Raw genomic sequence first — 21,208 nt, forward strand, 5'->3', positions numbered from 1 at the left:
CATAAAGCTACACATATAGGAAAATATTTTTAAATATACTAAAAGGTTTACAAGATTCTGAGTTATAGACTCATACTATTACCTGTTTAGAAAAAGTAGTACAGACATATTTGATACATTCCTGAGAGGTTGCATGTGAATTGAATAATTTTTTTCACATGTACTAGGTAAGGTAGCTAATCAAAAGAAATTTGCACAAAGACGTCATGGGAAAAACATATATGCTGAACTAACGCCAGGAGCAAACACTGAAATAACCTTTCTGCCAGGTGGTTCGTCTGAAACAAAATGTAAACACTTCTTGATTCAGAGTGCAGAGTGCTCACCATTACACCATGGAACTGCCAAAATGTAAACACTTCTAAACCCAGAAATCCCACTTCCATGTACCTACACCAAAGGATGATTATTTGCATAAAGAAATGAGTTCATAAAGGATAATCATCATAGCACTCTTTATTATGGTGTGAAGAGTACAAACCACCTACTAGTTGGAAACAGTTAAGCATATTCTGGGATATTTAATGGAATTCTAAATGACCATTAAAATGACTGAGAGGAGCTTGGAAACCATTGCCACAAGAAGCCAGAGCATTCTGCTGGGAAGATGAGCAGGCCACAGAACAGTGGATGAGCATCACTGCATCACAGGAACACAGAATTTCAGAAATGATCCGCATGGCAGGACAATGCTCACCACAGCCTTACTCCTAATGATTATTGACTTTTACAATGTTTTATTGAGATGAAATTCACACATGATAAATTTCATGTATTTTCTCCAACTGTATTTTTTTTAAAACTTTTTTAGTATTTATTTTTTAGTTGTAATTGGACACAATACCTTTATTTTATTTATTTATTTTTATGTGATGCTGAAGATCGAACCCAGGGCCTTGCACGTGCTAGGCAAGCATTCAACTTTTAAAAAGGACAATTGGAAAAATTGGAACATGAGTTGTATAGTAGATGGTAATATTGTATCAAAGTTAATTTTCATGAGTTTGATACTGTATTGATAAGAGAATGTTCTTACTTTTAGGAGTTACATGTTTACATTTAGGGGTAAGAATTCATAATGTCTATAACGAATTCTCAAATGATTCAACAAATATAATAACAACAAAATATAATAACAACAACAAAACATTTGAGGCAACTATTTTTAAAATATTAACTGATGATTCTAGATGAAGGATATATGAAATTTCATTGTTCCATACTTATAAGTTGCAGCACGATTTTAAGTTTGACATTTTTCAAAATAAAGTATTTTTAAAAGAAAAGATATGGGAAAATCAGAAAGGGCTAAGCAATATTGCACACTTACGTAAAAATCCCATGGAAATGCAATGTCAGGGCAGTACCCCATGTGTATTTACATTTGTAAGTGACAGAAACCCATTTCCAACTGGTTTATCGCAAAAGGACATTTATTAGCTTAAAGGATTATAAAGTCCAGGAATGAGTCCAGTCAGTCAGGCATTGCTGGATCCACATGTTCAAATGGTATCTTCAGAATGTCTTGCTTTCTTCCTATGTATTCTCTGCTTTCCTCCATATTCATCCCAGGATCAAGCAGTTTTGCCATTTCTGGTGAAAAGAAGATAGCATGTCCAGGCTTATATTCTATCCTGCCAGCAACTCCATTAAAATAAGTCAATAAAATCATGATTTGTTTAACAACTCCAAACAATTTGTTTAACAACTCCAAACAACTCCAAACAATTGTTTCATTGACTTTGGTCTTACATTTACAGAAGGAAAGGAATGCAAAGTTCCTTGTTTTTCAAGAGACAAAGTCAAGTAAAACAGAATCACGTTCCATTAAAATGGGTCTCCCTTCCGTTCCCATTACCCAGTTAATCAGTTTTCCCCAGAGACAGCATTGCTGCCATATTTTTTTTAAATTTTGTTTATTTATTTTTATGTGGTGCTGAGAATAGAACCCAGTGCCTCACATGTGTGAGGCAACACTTTGCCACTGAGCCACAACCTGAGGATTTGACAATCCTCCAGAGAAATCCTTCTACTATAGATGTGTGGGTGCACATACTCAGAGATGGTAACATAGTGTACATACTGTTGTGTACCTTACTTTTTTCTTGAAACATAAATCCTGGGAGTTGTGTCATGACAAAACATGCAGAAATGTATATCTCCCTTATTTTTTAATGGAGGCACAGAATTGCAAACATGAATATACTGTAAAAGTCTTTTTCATTTCATTCAACAAATTCTCATAACAGATACCTGGAAATTTAACATATTATTTATGAAGCATTTGGATTATTTTTCTCCAAAATCATGTAATTGCCCATTATGTTGCCCTCCCCAAACTATATTATAGACTCCTCCTGCAATTTATCCCTATATGATTTGAGACTGCTCCACTCAGAAAAATTCGTGAGTCCTGCAAATGTATAGATGTTAATACCAATTCACTTGTACCAATCATTTGTGAATGTATTCAGTGCTTTCAGACTCTTCTAAACATGTAAAGTTGGTTTTTCCATGTTTATTTCCCCAATTAATATTTTTTATTCTAATTTCATAATGAAGGCAGAATATACTGTTACTTTATGTTTGAATTAAAATGACACACATTTGAAGTAGTGTCACTAGTTATTACTTAAAATATTAGTAAAGTCTCACTATGTGTAGAAAACAGAAGTAATGCAACTCCTACTCCACCCCAAAGAAAGAGATCTTTCAAAAATTGCATATTTTTAAAATTCACAAGCCAGGTGAATTGTATACTGTGATTACATAGTTATCCAATAAGGACATCCTTCAGCTGATAAAAATTATTGTTGCTATTATTTATATGCACTCTCAAGAGAGTGGGCCATCTCTAAGCAGAGAACAACAAAGGAGACATTGCTGTCTCCAAATTTATTACTATTTATTGTTACCAGGAGAACTGAGGACTACCTTCTGCACTCTTTGCCAATCAGGTGTTCATCTCCTCCTTCACATTGGGCAAGAAAAATGAGATGATGTATCCACACAGACTGCACAAAAATGTTCACAGAAGCATTACTGGGCAGTGAAGGTGGGGGTAGTTTCTGAGCTAAATTGGTCCTTTCTGACTGTTGTAGGTAGACTCTTTAGGTTTTTTTTGTTTTGTTTTGTTTTGTTTTGTTTTTTTACCATCAATATAGTTTGCTGATGTTGAGAAGGTGTGTGTGTGTGTGTGTGTGTGTGTGTGTTTACCATATATTGCTCATTTCATTACATAATTGAGGGAGAAAAGTTGCTATAAGCAGTTTCATTAGAAACTCCCCAGTTTTTGCCAAGCCACTGGCAGCAGAGGCATCTACCTCTAGGTAGATGAGAGAGAATATAAGTACCTGAGCCCCAAGAGACTCCGCAATGTGGTGTTCTCCGCAATGTGTTGGTCCCTGGTTCCAGAAGACTGGACACTAACATACCTCAATTAGCAGCAAGTCCAAACTCTTCCTGAAATTACTGGCAATAAGGTGTGATAACGAGAGCCAGCATTCACATGTGCACTGACATGGAACTTCAAAAATTAAGATGAATGCCCCCAAAAAAAGAACAAAATATTTGAGCAAAACTCTTAACACCAAAAGTGATAAACCCTATACTCTACAAGAGAGGGGAGTAACATTTAAGAAAATGGACAAACAACATGACCTGATTCTTCTCTTCCCCCAAGTGAGGGAGAAGAAACTGACTCAGACTGTCTTACACTTGGGCCCAGTTTTAAAATTCATAAGCCAAGAATTTGCCTCTTTTGTATTCTGATTCTATTATGCCATCTCCCTTAAGGAGAGGGATGATTCAATCTAGTTCTGAATGAAGTCAGAGCCACATATTGGATAAAAACACAAGGACTTAAAACATCAAAATATTTTCCCAGTACACCAAACAAAGGATATGTTGTATGTGTTACAATATTAATGTAACAGTAAAATAAGATGAAAAGCACAAAAAGGATAAATAGTAATATTTTATATCAATAAAATAACTATTAACAAAGAATTATTGAATTTTTATATATCTCACAGCAGAATTATTATAGAAATATCAGATTTACAGGATGATGAAATAAAATTGCATTAGAAAAACTTTTCTCCTTCACTATCTAATGAACAATATATGGTAAACACACACACACACACACACACACACACACACACCCTTCTCAACCTCAGTAAACTAGATTTGGTGGTCAAGAAAGAAGCAGAAGTCATATATAACAAATTAGAATAAAAAATAAAAGAAAAAGAAAAAAGAAAGATCCAGAAGAGTCTCTACCAAATAGATCCAATTTAGCTCAGAAACTACCCCCAACCTCATCACCTGCAGCCTTATTGGTGAATTAACAAAAACCTGAAAATTCTTGCTAATGTCATCAAACTTGGAGTGATCTAACCTAAATGGGAACTCTTATTTTTTAATCTCTTCTGACTAAGAAGTAATACTTATGGCTCCTAGAGAAGAATGTGGAAGGTAAAAAATGAAATTGACTCATAAACAAAAGGGAAATTTACAGATCTACCCATTAAAAATGAAAAAGTGTTCCCCAAAAGAGGAAAATCAAATGAAAAATAAACTTTCAAAATACATCATTTCAAAACCACCAATTGAAGGCCACCAGAAACAATATCTATAGTAAAATATAGTTGATTTACCTCTTGTAGGGAGCATCTGCCATAGACATGCTGGGGCATGCTGCACTCACTAAGTTGCTGGCTCTAAGGAACAGCAGCCACAGACATGCTTAGTCATGACTGGACACAATTGATAAGGACCATCATCTAGAGACAGAACAACACTGGAGTGTGATAATAATGAGCACAACTTGGAACTGTATGTAAACTGCTTGTCCTGTGACATCAAAGAGCTTTGCTCTGAGGACATCAATAAGACTGGCCACCTTGCTGTCAGTCCCCAGACCAACCCACCATTCCTTGACATTCTACCTTCCGCTGGAGAGAACCACCAGAAAATGACAACTTCAGCTCTTCGGCTAAGAGAAGTCGCATGGCATCAGAGGTACTTTAGGGCTTGTGGTTTCCCTAGGATTGTGTGATTTGCTGCTTGTTGTATTTAATTGGTATACATTAATTGGGGTGCTCCAGCATAACCAACACTTTTTGCATTAATTGTTTGTGTTTGATGATTGGTGTGATTGAATATATGCTTGCATTTAAAGACAATCTGCTTCCAAGTAATTATTAAGTACTCCAGAGGCTGAGCAAGAGGACACTGGAAGCGGCTGCTCACAGGATTTGGCTTGTGTGCTGGATTATTCCAAGAAAAGTTAAAGAACTAGGGATTAGTTGGGATGGAAAGTTGTCAATAAAGTGGGCTAATTCAGTGGCTGGATATTTTAGTAATTTCAATCTAAGAGGTCAGGGGATTAAAGAAAGCCTAAAATTGTCATTGCTTTTACCAACTCAGTCACTTGGTTCAGTCAGAAGTGGAAGATGTTTTATTGTTCATGTAGTTGCCAAGTGGTTTTGTCTCTACGTCATTCCAAACATGGTCACCGAGTGGCCTTTCTACATCTTTATATTCTAGAAACTATTCTTTATGTTCATTTATGAGGGAGATGTAGAAGGGTGTAGGCAGCCAGGGCAAGACGGTGATTGAGGAAGTTGGGGACAGGGCCAGAACAAAGAAGCATGGAGAGGGTCTTCTAAGGAGGTCAACTTCCTGCTTAAAGAATATGCTTGTGGACACAGGAGGGGATCCAATCAGACAGACATTTCCATATTTGCACTCCTAAGTGGGGGATACAATAGAAAAATTAGAACAGATGCCTGGACACTGGGGCCCCAATCCATAATAGTGAGGAAAGCATGGACAGAAGGGGGATAAGGAATAAAGTCCAGAGACCTTAAAAAGAACAAGTCAAAATTTCCCCACCAGATTCCCAGCTCTGGGTCTCCTTCCCTTTGAAGAAGACTGTTTCTGACGCTTTTGCAATAAACCTGCTGCTTGCTTGCTACCTATGTGTTTTATTCTTCAATTCTTTGCTGAAGGGAGACAAGGACCCCAGCACCCCTAGGTGGTAACATTTAGAAACACTGTGGCCTGGCAGCCACCTGCCAAAAAAGGAAGCTTGACCTCATCTCAAGATAGTCAGCTTCACTGGTGGTAAAGTAAATGCAAATTATAGCAACAAATGCCTTTTTGCAAACATGATATTGACAAAAATTAAACAGCACTAACACCCAGCACTAGAGGAAATATAGGGAAATGAGTTTTCTCATACACTAAAGATATAAGTGAACACATGCCTTACATGGTGGTCATCAAACAGTTTTTAAACATTATTTTTTGGAGTCAGGCATAATAGCTCAAAACAATTCTTTTTTATTCTGAAGAATTTCAAATATTTACAAAAGAAGACAATGGCCAGGTGTATTGCAGCTTGGGAGGCTGAGGCAGAAAGATCGTGAGTTCAAAGCCTGCCTTAGCAAAAGCCAGGTACTGAGCAATGCTGCAGTCTGGCTGGGCACAAATCATGAGCCACTGAAGCAGGAACAAACTTTATTTCTAAACTCCACCAGCACACTCCACACACGCTCCCCGGGAAATCTCCCGAACGCCACGCGGCTCCTCCAGGAACCACATACCAACCAGAAATCCCGCCTCCGGCACTTCCCCAACCAATGGAAACTCTCCAGGAATCCTTGCGAGAACTCCAAAGTAGCTTGGGGTTAGGGACTTTATTGGAGCAGGCTCAGAGATTAGAGCCAGGTGGGTCCTAACAATGAAAGGTTGAGTTGGTATAAGGGAGTGGTGAGCCTTTCTCAGAAAGGCCCTTGGGTGGGAAAGCAATACTGTTTCTTAAAATGGTGGCTGTCACTTAAGATGGTCATCCAGCAAGGACCTTACAGATATACTGGCAAGACTTGTTTAAGTAAAAAATGTTCTCCTAACATTATAGAAATAAATAAGCAAAATCCTAGAAACAACCAAAATATTTATCATAGTGAACTGGTTAAATAAATTGTGGCATACACTAACCAATGGCTTTTTTAATGCAGCCATTAAAAAGAGAAAGAACCTGATCTAAACATTATATAACATATACATGTATTAAAATATTACATGGTACCCCATTAATATGTACAACTTTTATGTTCTTATGTAACCGTTAAAATAAATTAAAAATAAGATAAATGTGCAAAGGCTGTTTTGCATTGCAGTTAGGAAATAATCCCAAAGATACATCAAGTGAAAAAATAAGTAAATGCTTGCATAGAGTGTGATCTTTCCTTTTTGTCAAAAACAAACAAAAGTAGAAAGAAATAAGAATATGCATTAATTTTATACATTTTGAAGGACTCACAAAAAACTAATAAAGTTATTTAATCATAAGGAGAAAAATTAGAAAAAGGAGAGTGGCATTCAACTTTCACTTTTCATTTTGTAACTTTTTAAAGCAAGAATTTTCTAATTTTGGGCTGGGATTGTGGCTCAGCAGTAGAACGCTCATTTAACATGTGTGAGGCCCTGGGTTCAATCCTTAGCATCACATAAAAACAAATAAATAAAATAAATACTTCTAAAAAAATAAATAGATAAATAAATAAAATACTTCTAAAAAATTTTAAAAAGTTTTAAAACAAGAATTTTCTAATTTCATAGATGTGTGTTTCTTAACTTTACAAACTGTTCAATTTGGGATGTCAGGGAAGGAAGAATGTACTCTACTTTTGTGTTTGCTTCTCTGTGCTATTCTCTACAATATGAAGAGCAAATGCCAGGTTATTTTTTAAATTTCATATGAACCAATAAAATGGATAATGTAGTTAATATAGATCCATATTCACTAACACAGTAAACCATAAGGACATATTAATTTAAGAAATCCAAGCAACACAATATGCATACTATGACCCAATTTATGTAAAATTGTGTTTGCATATGTGGAGATATGTGGAAAGAAATAATTAAATTTGAGGGGATTACATATTCTGCTTTGTAACCATTCTGATTGCTTCAATTTTCCTCAAATGAGAATGTATCATCTTTGAACATAAGGTATAAAACAAAAACTTTTCAAAGACTTTGACACCTACTTGATTTCTCAGCAAATCAAAATCTGTGATATAAGCAGGGGGAAAGGATAAGAAAATTATTTAAATAAAGTTATCTTAACTGAGAGGTTGCCTGGTAAACCAATCCAGTAGAAAAGTCAGGGGTATCCTTAAACTGGGAGATTATACACCTGGAATTCAGCATGAGGGACAGAGTGTTCCCTAGGGCAGGGGAGAAACCTGAGCTCTCCACCTTCAACATAAACAAAGTGGGTCTGCAGGCACTGACCCTGCCATGTATTGAAAAAAAGAAAAATGAAAGAAAAAAATAACCTTTTAAGAATCATAACCACTAAAAAAAAATCCCTATTAATAAGGTTGGAAGCTTATTGCTTATAACATTTTTATTGCAAATGAGGGTTTCAAATACTTAAATACTAAAACAGATATGTTCTTGGATAAAGCTTGAAATGTGTGCCATTTTAATAAGTGCATATGAATTCAGTAAATACACAGAAAAGGTTCTGGAGGAATAAACACAGAAGCACTGAAGAGGAAGAACTGGCCATTAGGATTGGGGAGATGGACAAAGGGACCTTTACCTTTGTCTATAATGTGTTTAATTTTTTATGAAAGGAAAATATTCACATATCATTTTTATTGTGGTAAAATATGCATAAGAAATTTTCCATTATATCTATTTTTAAGTATACAATTTAGTGACACTAGTACATAGACAGTGTTGTATAACTATCACCACTATTCATTTCCATAATGTTCTATCATCTCAAACAAAAACTCTGCTTGCATTAGACAATTCTCCATTCTCCCCTCCTAGAACTCCTAGGCACCTCTATTCTATTTTTGTCTCTATGAATTTGCCTGTTCCAAGGATCTCATATAAGTGGAATCATTCAATATCTGTCCTTTTGTGTTTGGCTTATTTCACTTATCACAATGTTTTCAAGGTTCATCCACATTGTGACACATATCGGTATTTCACTCTTTTTCATGATGGAATATCTATTGTATGAGTATATACCTCATTTAAGATAAAATCCATCTGCTGATAGACATTTGAGTAATTTCTACCTTTTGTTTATTATAAGAATTGCTGCTGTGAAGATCAGCAAACCATTATCTGACCAAGTCTCTGCTTCAGTTATCTGGGGCAGATGTCAGGGAGTAAAATTGGGGGATCATATGATGATTTAATGTCTAACTTTTTGAAAAAATGACAAACTACAAAGTAGCAGGCTGAGGCAGACAGCAGGGGTCTAATATACACAGCTTAACATAACCATTATCATCTCAATGGCTTGCTGGCGTCACCTCTCAACCACTCCGTTCTGGCAAAAATGCCATGAGTCATTCGGACTTGGCTATGGCTCTCAGCAAAGCAACTCCATGAGATCCTGTCCCTAAATAAAATATTTAAAAAGGGCTAGGATGTGGCTCATTGGTAAAGCGCCACTGGGTTCAATCCTGGTACCAAAGAGAGAGAGAGAGAGAGAAAGAGAGAAGACAATGGTATAATGGACTCCTGATAAACCAATTTCAGCAACTCACAATTCATGTCCACTTTTTACTTCATCCTTGCTTCCATTGACTTCTCTCTCTCTCCAGTAATTTTCTGAAACAAATTGGTTCATCTGTAAAAATTTTGGTAGAGATACCATTATCATACCTAAAAACAATCATAAAAATTCCTTAATTTAATGAAATACCTCATCAGAGTTCAAATTTCCAAATGTCTTATAAATGTCAGACTTCTTATCTCTATAGTTTCTGAATTAAGATCCAAATAAGGTCTGCACCTTGATACTGGATGATGTGGCCCATTGCTTTTTAAAGTGAGTAATATCACTTTATACATCAAAAACAAAAACCACACATATCCTTTGACCTAATGATACTAGTCTTAACAATCTAAAGACATATCTATGAGATTATTTATTATATCATTGTTTGTAACATCAAAAAAACTTGAAAACCACAGTGGGGGGATGGCAAATTAATGTGGACATCAATGATCAACAGAACTGCATCACTATTAAAAAGTCAAGGGGCTGGGGCTGGGGCTCAGCGGTAGAGCGCTCACCTAACACGTGCAAGGCACTGGGTTCAATCCTCAGCACTACATAAAAATAAATAAATAAAATAAAGATATTGTGTCCAACTACAACTAAAAAAATATTAAAAAAAAAAAGTCAAGCTAGATCTGTAATGATTGTTCTGGTGGCTCCATAATAGATTAAAGGAGAAAAAAGGCCTAGAAGAAATATGAATAATTTATCATTTCACTTCTGTAACAGAGAATGACAAATTCACAACCTTTTATATAGTTTTTGTATATTTTTTAACATGTATATGATCATGGGTCTACATATCTCTGTTAATGTTTATATGATTATGGAGAAGGTATGTGGATTTACATAACAGGGCAAATGACACGCCTTACATAGGTTGGTCAAAGCAGAGTATATAAGGCAAAACATAAAGAGAAATAAAAATAAAAACAGTAGCAAAATATAGTATATGTTAAGTGAAATGTATAAATCAAATCTCTAACCATAATGTTACATTATGCAATAATATTGGAATATATGCAATATTACAAAATTATTGCATAATTTCTGGTAATTTCTATCCAGATATAAAACATATATCCTTTAATCCAGAACTCAGTGGTAACAAAGACAATGGACAACTTAATGTGAGGAGTAGTTTTTTGTCTTGGGTATCTGCTTTCACAAAAAAGTAACATTGGAAAAAAGAAAAATAGATTAACATTTTATATATACTCTCATTATGAGTCAAATAAATGCAAACCAAATGAGAACAAATCAAATTTTGTCTACTTCATTTTGCCTGTCAGTAACATGAATGCAGAAAATGTTAAGATAATTATGTTTACAAAATGGTGTTAATAACTTCAATTCTCTGCTAGCTCAAGGCAGACTTCACACTTCATCAAAGCCACCCCTAAGCAATCTTGGAATGCCTGGTTTAATGCTGTGTCACCCTCAATAAATCCTGTAAGATGAAGGTTGGCATTGTAATCATTATTGCAATTTGACCTGAATCAGTGTCCCAATTTAATGATTAGTGAAATCAGCAATGTAAAACTATTTCACTCCAGATTTTCTACTACATTGCTAATGAACAAGTTTTAATGTACAAAGACAGGATTTGTGTAATTCATCCTCCCCCAAATCACTTCCTACAGTCTGCTTTGTGCGCAGGTTCTTTTTAGCTCTGCTTGTCCATGAACAATGTAAGTAAACTGACTCAATTCTCCCACTCTCTCCATTCAATTTAAATTAATAAGCTACCAAAGTGCCAAATATTATGCACAAACTCAGACGTGGAAACAGAAATTTAAAGCCAACATTGAAATTGTATGGCCATAAAATGATTCATAATTCATGTGCTCATAATTATTCTAATGCAACTATTCACTTGAAAATTACTAAGTCAATCAATCTCTCTCTCTCTCTCCCTCCCCCCCTCTTTTTTTAATATATATTCTTAATTGTAGATGAACACAATACCTTTATTTTATTTGTTTATTTCAATGTGGTGCCGGGGGTTGAACCCAGTGCCTCACTCATGCTAGGCAAGCGCTCTACCACTGAGCCAGAACTAAGCCCCACTCCCTCCTTAACACCCAAATTTGTAGACTCCCCCCAAGGTCCAGACAGTCAATAGAGAAGGAAATTCAGGATTTTTCAGAAGCTTATTGATGAAAGCAGTGAGGACGATAAGATCATACTGTTAGCCTGCTTGTTCAACTCTATTTTAGAACTGATCTGCATTAAGAGCAACAATTTAGGGGCTGGGGATGTGGCTCAAAAGGTAGCGCGCTGGCCTGGCATGCGTGTGGCCCAGGTTCAATCCCCGGCACCACATACAAACAAAGATGTTGTGTCTGAAGAAAACTAAAAAATAAATATTAAAAAACTCTCTCTCTCTCAAAAAAAGCAACAATTTAGCTCCTCTTGTTTTTGCCCTTGTAGTCCCCCACTTTAGTTTCTCTTTCTCTTACTTCCCTCATCATACAATGCTATTTTGAACATTGGATAAAGAATTCTACTTCAAATCAGCAATTGTACTATCAGAAATCTAACTCGAATAAGTATTTGGTCCTCCAGAATACAAAGATATGTACCTGATTGCTTAAAGCTGCACAATAATATTGTAAATATCCCAAGTGTTTTTTATTTGGTGATTTGTTGAATCAATTACTGAATAAATGTTAGCTATTCATTTACATTCCACTGATAACTACTAAAAAATGGCAAACCGCCCTGGGGGTGGGGGTGGGGGGGAGACAGTCAATGTTTATGCGCAATTTTAAGAAAAAACTACAATGGCCAATGGACATTTTAAAAACATCTCAATTTTAGTCATAATAAATAAAAATCAAACCAAGATACAAGTCCTAAATTATTTGATTGGCAACAACTAAAAAGTTTGATAATCGGTGCTTGAGAATCGGAAAACAGGCACTCTCAAACACTTTTCTTAGAATGTTATTTGGTGCAAACTTTCTGGTAATTTCTATCCACATGTAAAACCCTTGTGTCTGGAGTGAGCCTGACACAAGAATCCTTTAATCCAGAACTCAGTATATAAAATTTCTCTATGGATATTGAAAGTAAAGCGAGTAACCAGGACAGGGGCGAGCGAGAAATGAAAGACACCAGGCAGAGATACACACACACACACACACACACACACACACACACGAGAGTTTATTTGTCAGAGCTGACAAATAAAGGCACATCTATCCATAGATGGAAAGAGGCAAAACAGGCTTGGGTTTAGGGACTTTTATGGGGCAGGCTCAGAGATTAGAGCCAGGTGGGTCCTAACAACGAAAGGTTGGGTTGGTATAAGGGAGAGGTGAGCCTTTCTCAGAAAGGCCCTTGGGTGGGAAAGCAATACTTTTTCTTAAAATGGTGGCTGTCACTTAAGATGGTCATCCAGCAAGGACCTTACAGATATACTGGCAAGACTTGTTTAAGTAAAAAATGTTCTCCTAACATTATAGAAATAAATAAGCAAAATCCTAGAAACAACCAAAATATTTATCATAGTGAACTGGTTAAATAAATTGTGGCATACACTAACCAATGGCTTTTTTAATGCAGCCATTAAAAAGAGAAAGAACCTGATCTAAACATTATATAACATATACATGTATTAAAATATTACATGGTACCCCATTAATATGTACAACTTTTATGTTCTTATGTAACCGTTAAAATAAATTAAAAATAAGATAAATGTGCAAAGGCTGTTTTGCATTGCAGTTAGGAAATAATCCCAAAGATACATCAAGTGAAAAAAATAAGTAAATGCTTGCATAGAGTGTGATCTTTCCATTTTATCAAAAACAAACAAAAGTAGAAAGAAATAAGAATATGCATTAATTTTATACATTTTGAAGGACTCACAAAAAACTAATAAAGTTATTTAATCATAAGGAGAAAAATTAGAAAAGGGAGAGTGGCATTCAACTTTCACTTTTCATTTTGTAACTTTTTAAAGCAAGAATTTTCTAATTTTGGGCTGGGATTGTGGCTCAGCAGTAGAACGCTCATTTAACATGTGTGAGGCCCTGGGTTCAATCCTTAGCATCACATAAAAACAAATAAATAAAATAAATACTTCTAAAATAAATAAATAAATAAATAAATTTTAAAAAGTTTTAAAACAAGAATTTTCTAATTTCATAGATGTGTGTTTCTTAACTTTACAAACTGTTCAATTTGGGATGTCAGGGAAGGAAGAATGTACTCTACTTTTGTGTTTGCTTCTCTGTGCTATTCTCTACAATATGAAGAGCAAATGCCAGGTTATTTTTTAAATTTCATATGAACCAATAAAATGGATAATGTAGTTAATATAGATCCATATTCACTAACACAGTAAACCATAAGGACATATTAATTTAAGAAATCCAAGCAACACAATATGCATACTATGACCCAATTTATGTAAAATTGTGTTTGCATATGTGGAGATATGTGGAAAGAAATAATTAAATTTGAGGGGATTACATATTCTGCTTTGTAACCATTCTGATTGCTTCAATTTTCCTCAAATGAGAATGTATCATCTTTGAACATAAGGTATAAAACAAAAACTTTTCAAAGACTTTGACACCTACTTGATTTCTCAGCAAATCAAAATCTGTGATATAAGCAGGGGGAAAGGATAAGAAAATTATTTAAATAAAGTTATCTTAACTGAGAGGTTGCCTGGTAAACCAATCCAGTAGAAAAGTCAGGGGTATCCTTAAACTGGGAGATTATACACCTGGAATTCAGCATGAGGGACAGAGTGTTCCCTAGGGCAGGGGAGAAACCTGAGCTCTCCACCTTCAACATAAACAAAGTGGGTCTGCAGGCACTGACCCTGCCATGTATTGAAAAAAAGAAAAATGAAAGAAAAAAATAACCTTTTAAGAATCATAACCACTAAAAAAAAAATCCCTATTAATAAGGTTGGAAGCTTATTGCTTATAACATTTTTATTGCAAATGAGGGTTTCAAATACTTAAATACTAAAACAGATATGTTCTTGGATAAAGCTTGAAATGTGTGCCATTTTAATAAGTGCATATGAATTCAGTAAATACACAGAAAAGGTTCTGGAGGAATAAACACAGAAGCACTGAAGAGGAAGAACTGGCCATTAGGATTGGGGAGATGGACAAAGGGACCTTTACCTTTGTCTATAATGTGTTTAATTTTTTATGAAAGGAAAATATTCACATATCATTTTTATTGTGGTAAAATATGCATAAGAAATTTTCCATTATATCTATTTTTAAGTATACAATTTAGTGACACTAGTACATAGACAGTGTTGTATAACTATCGCCACTATTCATTTCCATAATGTTCTATCATCTCAAACAAAAACTCTGCTTGCATTAGACAATTCTCCATTCTCCCCTCCTAGAACTCCTAGGCACCTCTATTCTATTTTTGTCTCTATGAATTTGCCTGTTCCAAGGATCTCATATAAGTGGAATCATTCAATATCTGTCCTTTTGTGTTTGGCTTATTTCACTTATCACAATGTTTTCAAGGTTCATCCACATTGTGACACATATCGGTATTTCACTCTTTTTCATGATGGAATATCTATTGTATGAGTATATACCTCATTTAAGATAAAATCCATCTGCTGATAGACATTTGAGTAATTTCTACCTTTTGTTTATTATAAGAATTGCTGCTGTGAAGATCAGCAAACCATTATCTGACCAAGTCTCTGCTTCAGTTATCTGGGGCAGATGTCAGGGAGTAAAATTGGGGGATCATATGATGATTTAATGTCTAACTTTTTGAAAAAATGACAAACTGTTTTCCATATTTGCTACACCATTTTACATTCCCACCAACAATGTACCACATTCTTGCAAATACTTGATTTCTGTTTTTAAAAAATAACTGCCTCAATGGGTGTGAAATAGTATCCCATTATGGTTTTATTCTTTGCTTGCTTTGGTTTTTGGTACTGGAGATGGAACCCAGGGTCTCTTTACCACTGAATTAAGTTGCTGAGGGTCTCACTAAGTTGCCAAGGCTGGCCTTGAACTTGCAATCTTCCTGCCTCAGTCCCTTGAGTTGCCACAGGGCCCAGCCTCATTATGGTATTGATTTGCATTTTCACATGTTTTCATGTACAATTTTTAAATTAAAAATTAATTATCATAAAAAGTAAAGATGTAGAATTATTTTTCTTCATTCATAAAACAGGGATACCTCCTTAAGTGCTAAGCTCTGTGAGAAAAGAGATAATGACTGCTCTGTTCACTGCTTTATCTCTGGCCCCTCGCATGGTGCCTGGCATCTAGCAGACACTCAATAAGTGCATAAAAGACTACATTAGCTTCTTAATTTATATAGTATTATTATATGATTTCAAGCAGGTAAGTCTAAGAAGAAGTACCACCTTAAAACACACACACACTATATTTCTGAAAAGGGAACCATCATTTTGGAATCAAGGGAAAACAGCATGTTTCAGGACAAACCCAGGATGGCCAAGAAAATTTAGATGACTGGCACAAAATAACCGAGCTGCCACGAGGCACTTGTAGGTTCAAACAGGAACTACTTTATTGCCCAAACTCTCACCGGCACTCCACACACTCTCCCCGGGAACTCTCTCCACTCTCAACCCGGCTCCCGGAGAACTCAACGGGCGCCCGCCGGATAGCAGAGGTCCGTATACAACTGAACACACAGCCTATTTCAATCCAGCATCATCCAGTCACAACAATTATACACAGCTTAACTTAATTATCATCATCTTAATGGCTCGCTGGTCACCTCTCAACCACTCCTTCTGGTAAAATGCCAGGTGCCATTCCGGCTCGGCTATGGCTCTCAACAGATGACATTACTTACAATGTTAAGGAAAGCAACTTCAGGGCCAGTATTCATCATATCTGGATTACTAAGTAAAGACAAGGTGCCTTTCAGGTGTTCTCATATGACACTGTCAGACCTGTGTTTCATGAGTTTCAGACCCAATAGCTGATGAGAAAGATACTCACAATCAGAACCCAGTTGTACCCCTAAAATATTACTATTTTTACTCTTGAAAATCCTTTATTAATATTAAATATTTTATCATAAATTCTACAATAAAAATGGGTATTTGAAATTTTCCAAGTATCTAATAAATCCATGGATGACTATTATTGATCGTAGATCGAAACCATCCATTATCTCTCTCCAGCTGAAGATAGGACCGTTCAGCTTGTTCCTGACTCCTTTCCCACAATTTAAGGTGCAACAAATTATTCTTTACTCCTCTCCCCAACTTGAGAACCTGTCTGAATTCACCGAATCATTGTCCTGACTGAGACTCTGATGTCCCTGGGGATGAAAGAAAATAGGAGAGAGATGGTTGGTGCTAAAAGAGGAATTTCAGGATGGGAGATATCTGCATTACCTTTCTGCTTTAATTATAAATGTTAAGCTCTACATGTGTGCTTCAATTGGCTGGCACACAAAATGGTTGAGGCCTAAGGTTCTTGCTGGCATTCCTCAAGAAGTTCTTCCAGATGAGGTTCCCTCAACAACAAAATGCTATATGTTAGATTGTAACTTATGATGCAGGTGTGCAGGAAAAAGAAGTTGAGCCTGAAATCTCCTAGTTTAGAGAGTGCTCAAGGGAAGCCCACAGAAAACAGCAATATGCACAATGTGTAATAGAGCTGACACCTGGACACCTGACACAGTGGAAGAACTATTACTGAAGTAGCAACAAATAGAAGAGAGAACAGCCAATTCTTTATGGACAGTCTTGCAGAGATCATTCCTTCCCTTTCTTCATCCTCAGTTGGAAAGAGAAAGAGTTCAGAGAAGAGTGACATCATCACCTTCTTCCCCAAAAGCTGTTGTTGCCACATGCTCATCTGCACCAGGAAAACAGGAAGAGCTATGAATTAAACAGGAGGTTAAATATTTTAAATGGTCAGGCTCTAAATTTTAATACTTGGAATGAGATTGTATTTATTAATTACCAAAAGTGACTGCAAAATGGGTCTGGAGTTTGGATGCTCATAAGGGAATGCACTATCCAGAGAGCAAGAGGATTTCTAGACAATGGTAATGGTTATTGGGAAAAAATAAAACCATTTCATATTTGCGATTCACAATTTGAGTCTTTTCACACTGGCTACATAATTTGAAATATAAAGATTTCCGGGGCTTGAGTTGTGGCTCAGTGGTAGAGCTCTTGCCTAGCATGTGTGAGGCACTGAGTTGATCCTCAGCACCGCATATAAATAAAGAAGTAAATAAAATAAAGATCCATCAACAACTAATAAAAGTATTGAAAAAAGATTCCCTAGTTTATTGTTCATCTACCCATTAAACAATAAGCACTGTGAGACCAAGGACCAAGTCTATCTTGTTCGCAATTATATTTCTTGACTGTAGTACAAATGCTCAGTAAGAATTTGGTGAGTAAATATATGATATTTACTCTACATATAATGTATTTACAATATATATTTATAAAACCAAGAAAAATGCATATAAAGTTATATTTGTTTGGAAACTTATACAGTGTTATGGGATAGAATGTTTGTGTTCCCCAAAATTCATATTTTTAAGCCCTAACCCCCTATGAAATGGTCTTTGGAGATATGGGTCTTTGAAAGATAATTAGGATTAAATTAGATAATGAGGGCATGCTCCTAAGGATGGAATTAGTGGCTTTTTACAAGAGGACAAAGGAGAGCTCTTCTTCTCCCTCTGCATAAAAAGGCCACTCGAGGACACAGTGATAGGTTGGCCATCTGCAACCCTCACCAGGAACAGAATTGATTGGCACCTTAATCTTGGACTTCTCAGCCTGCAGAACTGTTGAGAAATAAATTTCTATTGTTTAAGCCACTCAGTCTAAGTATTTTGTTATGGCAGCTAGAACTGACAAAGACAGTATTACTAGGAAATCACTGAAGAGAACATAGCTACATATTTTCTTCAAGATCGCTTTGGTTGAATGTACAGAAAAGAATCAAAAAAATACAAGAGTAGATTCTGGAAGACTATCTAGTCTTCCTATCTAGAAAGCTACTACAATAGACTGGGCCAGAGGTGATCTTAGCTTGGCTAGTATCACTGTAGAAGCCAAAAGAAATGAATGGATGTAAGAGATATTTAAGAGGGGCTGAGCGTGGTGGCATGCCTGCAATCCCAGCAACTCAGGAAGTTGAGTAACAGGATAGCAAGTTTGAGGTCAGCCTAGGCAACTTACTGAGACCACGTCTCAAAATAAAAAATAAAAGGCCTGTGGATGTAGTTCACTGGTAGGATACTTCTGGGTTCAATCACCATACTGTTGTAGGGGACAGAGGTAGAGCACCAAAAATAGCAGGAAACAGTTTTATTTGGCTGCATCAGGTTCAGAGGGTACAGTTTTCACTGTAATCAATTAATCCTCTGAACCCCAAGTTCAGGCTGTTTCAGAATTTTATACCCAGCATGTAAGGGGAGGGGCTCAGAAGTCCGCAGTCTGCAGAAATTCACATAAAAGCAGCTTTTCCTTTTACTGTTCTGGACAAGTTAACCCTTCAAGAACTACACCTGAGAAGGGGAGTGCTACTTCTCCCTTTTCTTTCCTCCCCCTGCCAGCTGTTCTCATGGAGCCCAACTGGTAACTTCTCTTATCTTAGAAATGTAGACATCTCTGTGAGGCTCCAGCTCAAGGCCAGAAGCCTTGTTAAAGGATTTGTCTTTTACTATCACATTTTGCATTTTAAACACACTTCTACAAACTATTATACTGGATAAAATATTTGTGAAAAACTAGTAAAGGGGTTTTCAGCACCCGGAATGCTGATTTCTTCCAGGCCAGTGGCCAAGTAAAATAGAGCAACAGGAAAATAGGAAATTTACCTAATTGAACTCTTTTGTAAAGACTCTTAATGCTGATAGTCCTAAAGTCAATTTTGGTGAAGATTTCTGGAGAAGTTAAGATTTTCTGTGGAGGAGGGGGTGCCACTACAATACAGAAAGAAAAAAAAAGAAGAAGAAAGAAAGAGAAAGAGAGAGAGAGAGAGATTTAGGAGATAAAACAGGTAAGAACTGTTGATGAGGAAAGATAGAAAAGAAGCACAATACTTACTTGAGCAATTGCTGGCTGGTGTTAGCACCACTTAGTGAGACAGGGAAGAGTGAAGGAGAGCAGTAAGGGGTGGTTAGAGGGTGGTTAGAGGCGAGTTCAGTTGCAGACATCTTCAACGTGAGATGCCTAGGAACATCAATAGTCATCTAGATATATACAATTATAGTTTAAGGATAGGTCTGTGCTGGAGATAAACATGGGGGGTTGTTGCCATCAAAATGATCATTGAAGCCATGGGAATTTTTGAGATTATATAAGACGGTAGTGTCTGAAGGGAGCCCATGTCAGAACTCTGAGGAACACAAAGATTTAAGGGGTGATGAATAGAAGAATTGGAGTCAACTAAAAAGACTACAAAGAAGTGATAAGAGAAATGCAGAATCACAGTAATCTAGAGAAGACGGTGTTTCAGGCAGCAGGGAGTTGAGATTTGCAGTGTAGCTCAGTGGTAGAGAGTGAGTTTAGCACACATGAGACCTAGGTTCAATCCCCAGCATTCATACAAAAAGTAGAGTTCAATAATCTAAATGTTTAATGGCATTATTAGGTGAAGTCAACTTAATGTATCCCTTCAGAACCCTTCATCTATTTGACCAGAATATCTGAAATCTATTGATCCTAAAATCCTTATCCACCAGACCAGTGTTTCTCAAAGTGTGGTCACCAGATCACCTGGGAACTTGCTAGAAATGCAAATTTTGGAGCCTCATTCCATAAATTCTTTTTGTGTGTGTACTTTTTAAAGCTATTCACCCAGCTACCAATTGAACAACTCTCTATATCTCATAGTTTAAATTCCTGAGATACATGTAATGTTGGTGAAACTGCAACAATTGGAACCATTTAGCAGGATAATTTGGCATCATTTACCAAAACAACAAAAACACTGCTTTTGACCCAATATTTCACTTCTAGGAATTTATCCTACAGGTATATTTGCACATGTACACAAATAAGTGGGGTTTGTCTCCACTACCTCAGTCAGCTGGTGGCCCCTGTAGCCATCAATCAGTAAGAGACTAGATTACCCACTTCAGTCACTCAGGATCTGCCTACCTCATTAATCAGTAAGAGTCTGGGTCACCCACTGTCAGTTGGGGGCCCCTCTACCCCGTCAGTTGGAAGCCAGCCTCTCCTTCAGTCAGTCAGGGCACACTCTACCCCGTCAGTGAGTCTAGTAAGTCACAGATCAGGTCACCCACCTTCAAGGGACCCCTCTCCCTGTCAGTTAAGCCCTCTTCTCAGAAAGGGCAGTTCACACCTCCACCGGGCAGGGGCTGATCACACCTCTCTTCGCACTTTCAAAGGGAAGCAGCTGGCTCAGCCCCGCAGCCTCAGCACCTCGCACATCCGCCCCCAACACCAGTCCAAGCCAGCTTGTTTTCTTTTTTTTTTTCTCCTCGAGAAGGGAGGAAGGGTGCTGCCGCCTAGCACAAAGATCATGGCGCTGACCCAGTCTCCCGCAGCCCGCCGATGGGCGGGGCTCCGAGAAGTGGGCGGGGCGTGTGTAGCGGGGG

The 21,208-nt window shown here is 36.7% G+C and overlaps 1 long non-coding RNA gene across 1 annotated transcript; it reads right to left on the bottom strand.

Moving 5' to 3' along the window:
- Positions 1-438: 438 nt before the first annotated feature.
- LOC124109398 (uncharacterized) lies at positions 439-21,126 on the bottom strand. Its single transcript, XR_006856920.2, has 3 exons — positions 20,894-21,126; positions 9,594-9,711; positions 439-1,593 (listed from the first exon to the last, which is right to left on the bottom strand). It is a non-coding gene; the product is annotated as an uncharacterized LOC124109398 (long non-coding RNA).
- Between the last annotated feature and the right edge of the window lie 82 nt (positions 21,127-21,208).

This window comes from Marmota monax, unplaced genomic scaffold, assembly GCF_021218885.2.
Source record: "Marmota monax isolate L192 unplaced genomic scaffold, Marmota_monax_Labrador192_F-V1.1 WCK01_AAM20220418_F8-fsc00196, whole genome shotgun sequence".
NCBI lineage: Eukaryota > Metazoa > Chordata > Mammalia > Rodentia > Sciuridae > Marmota > Marmota monax.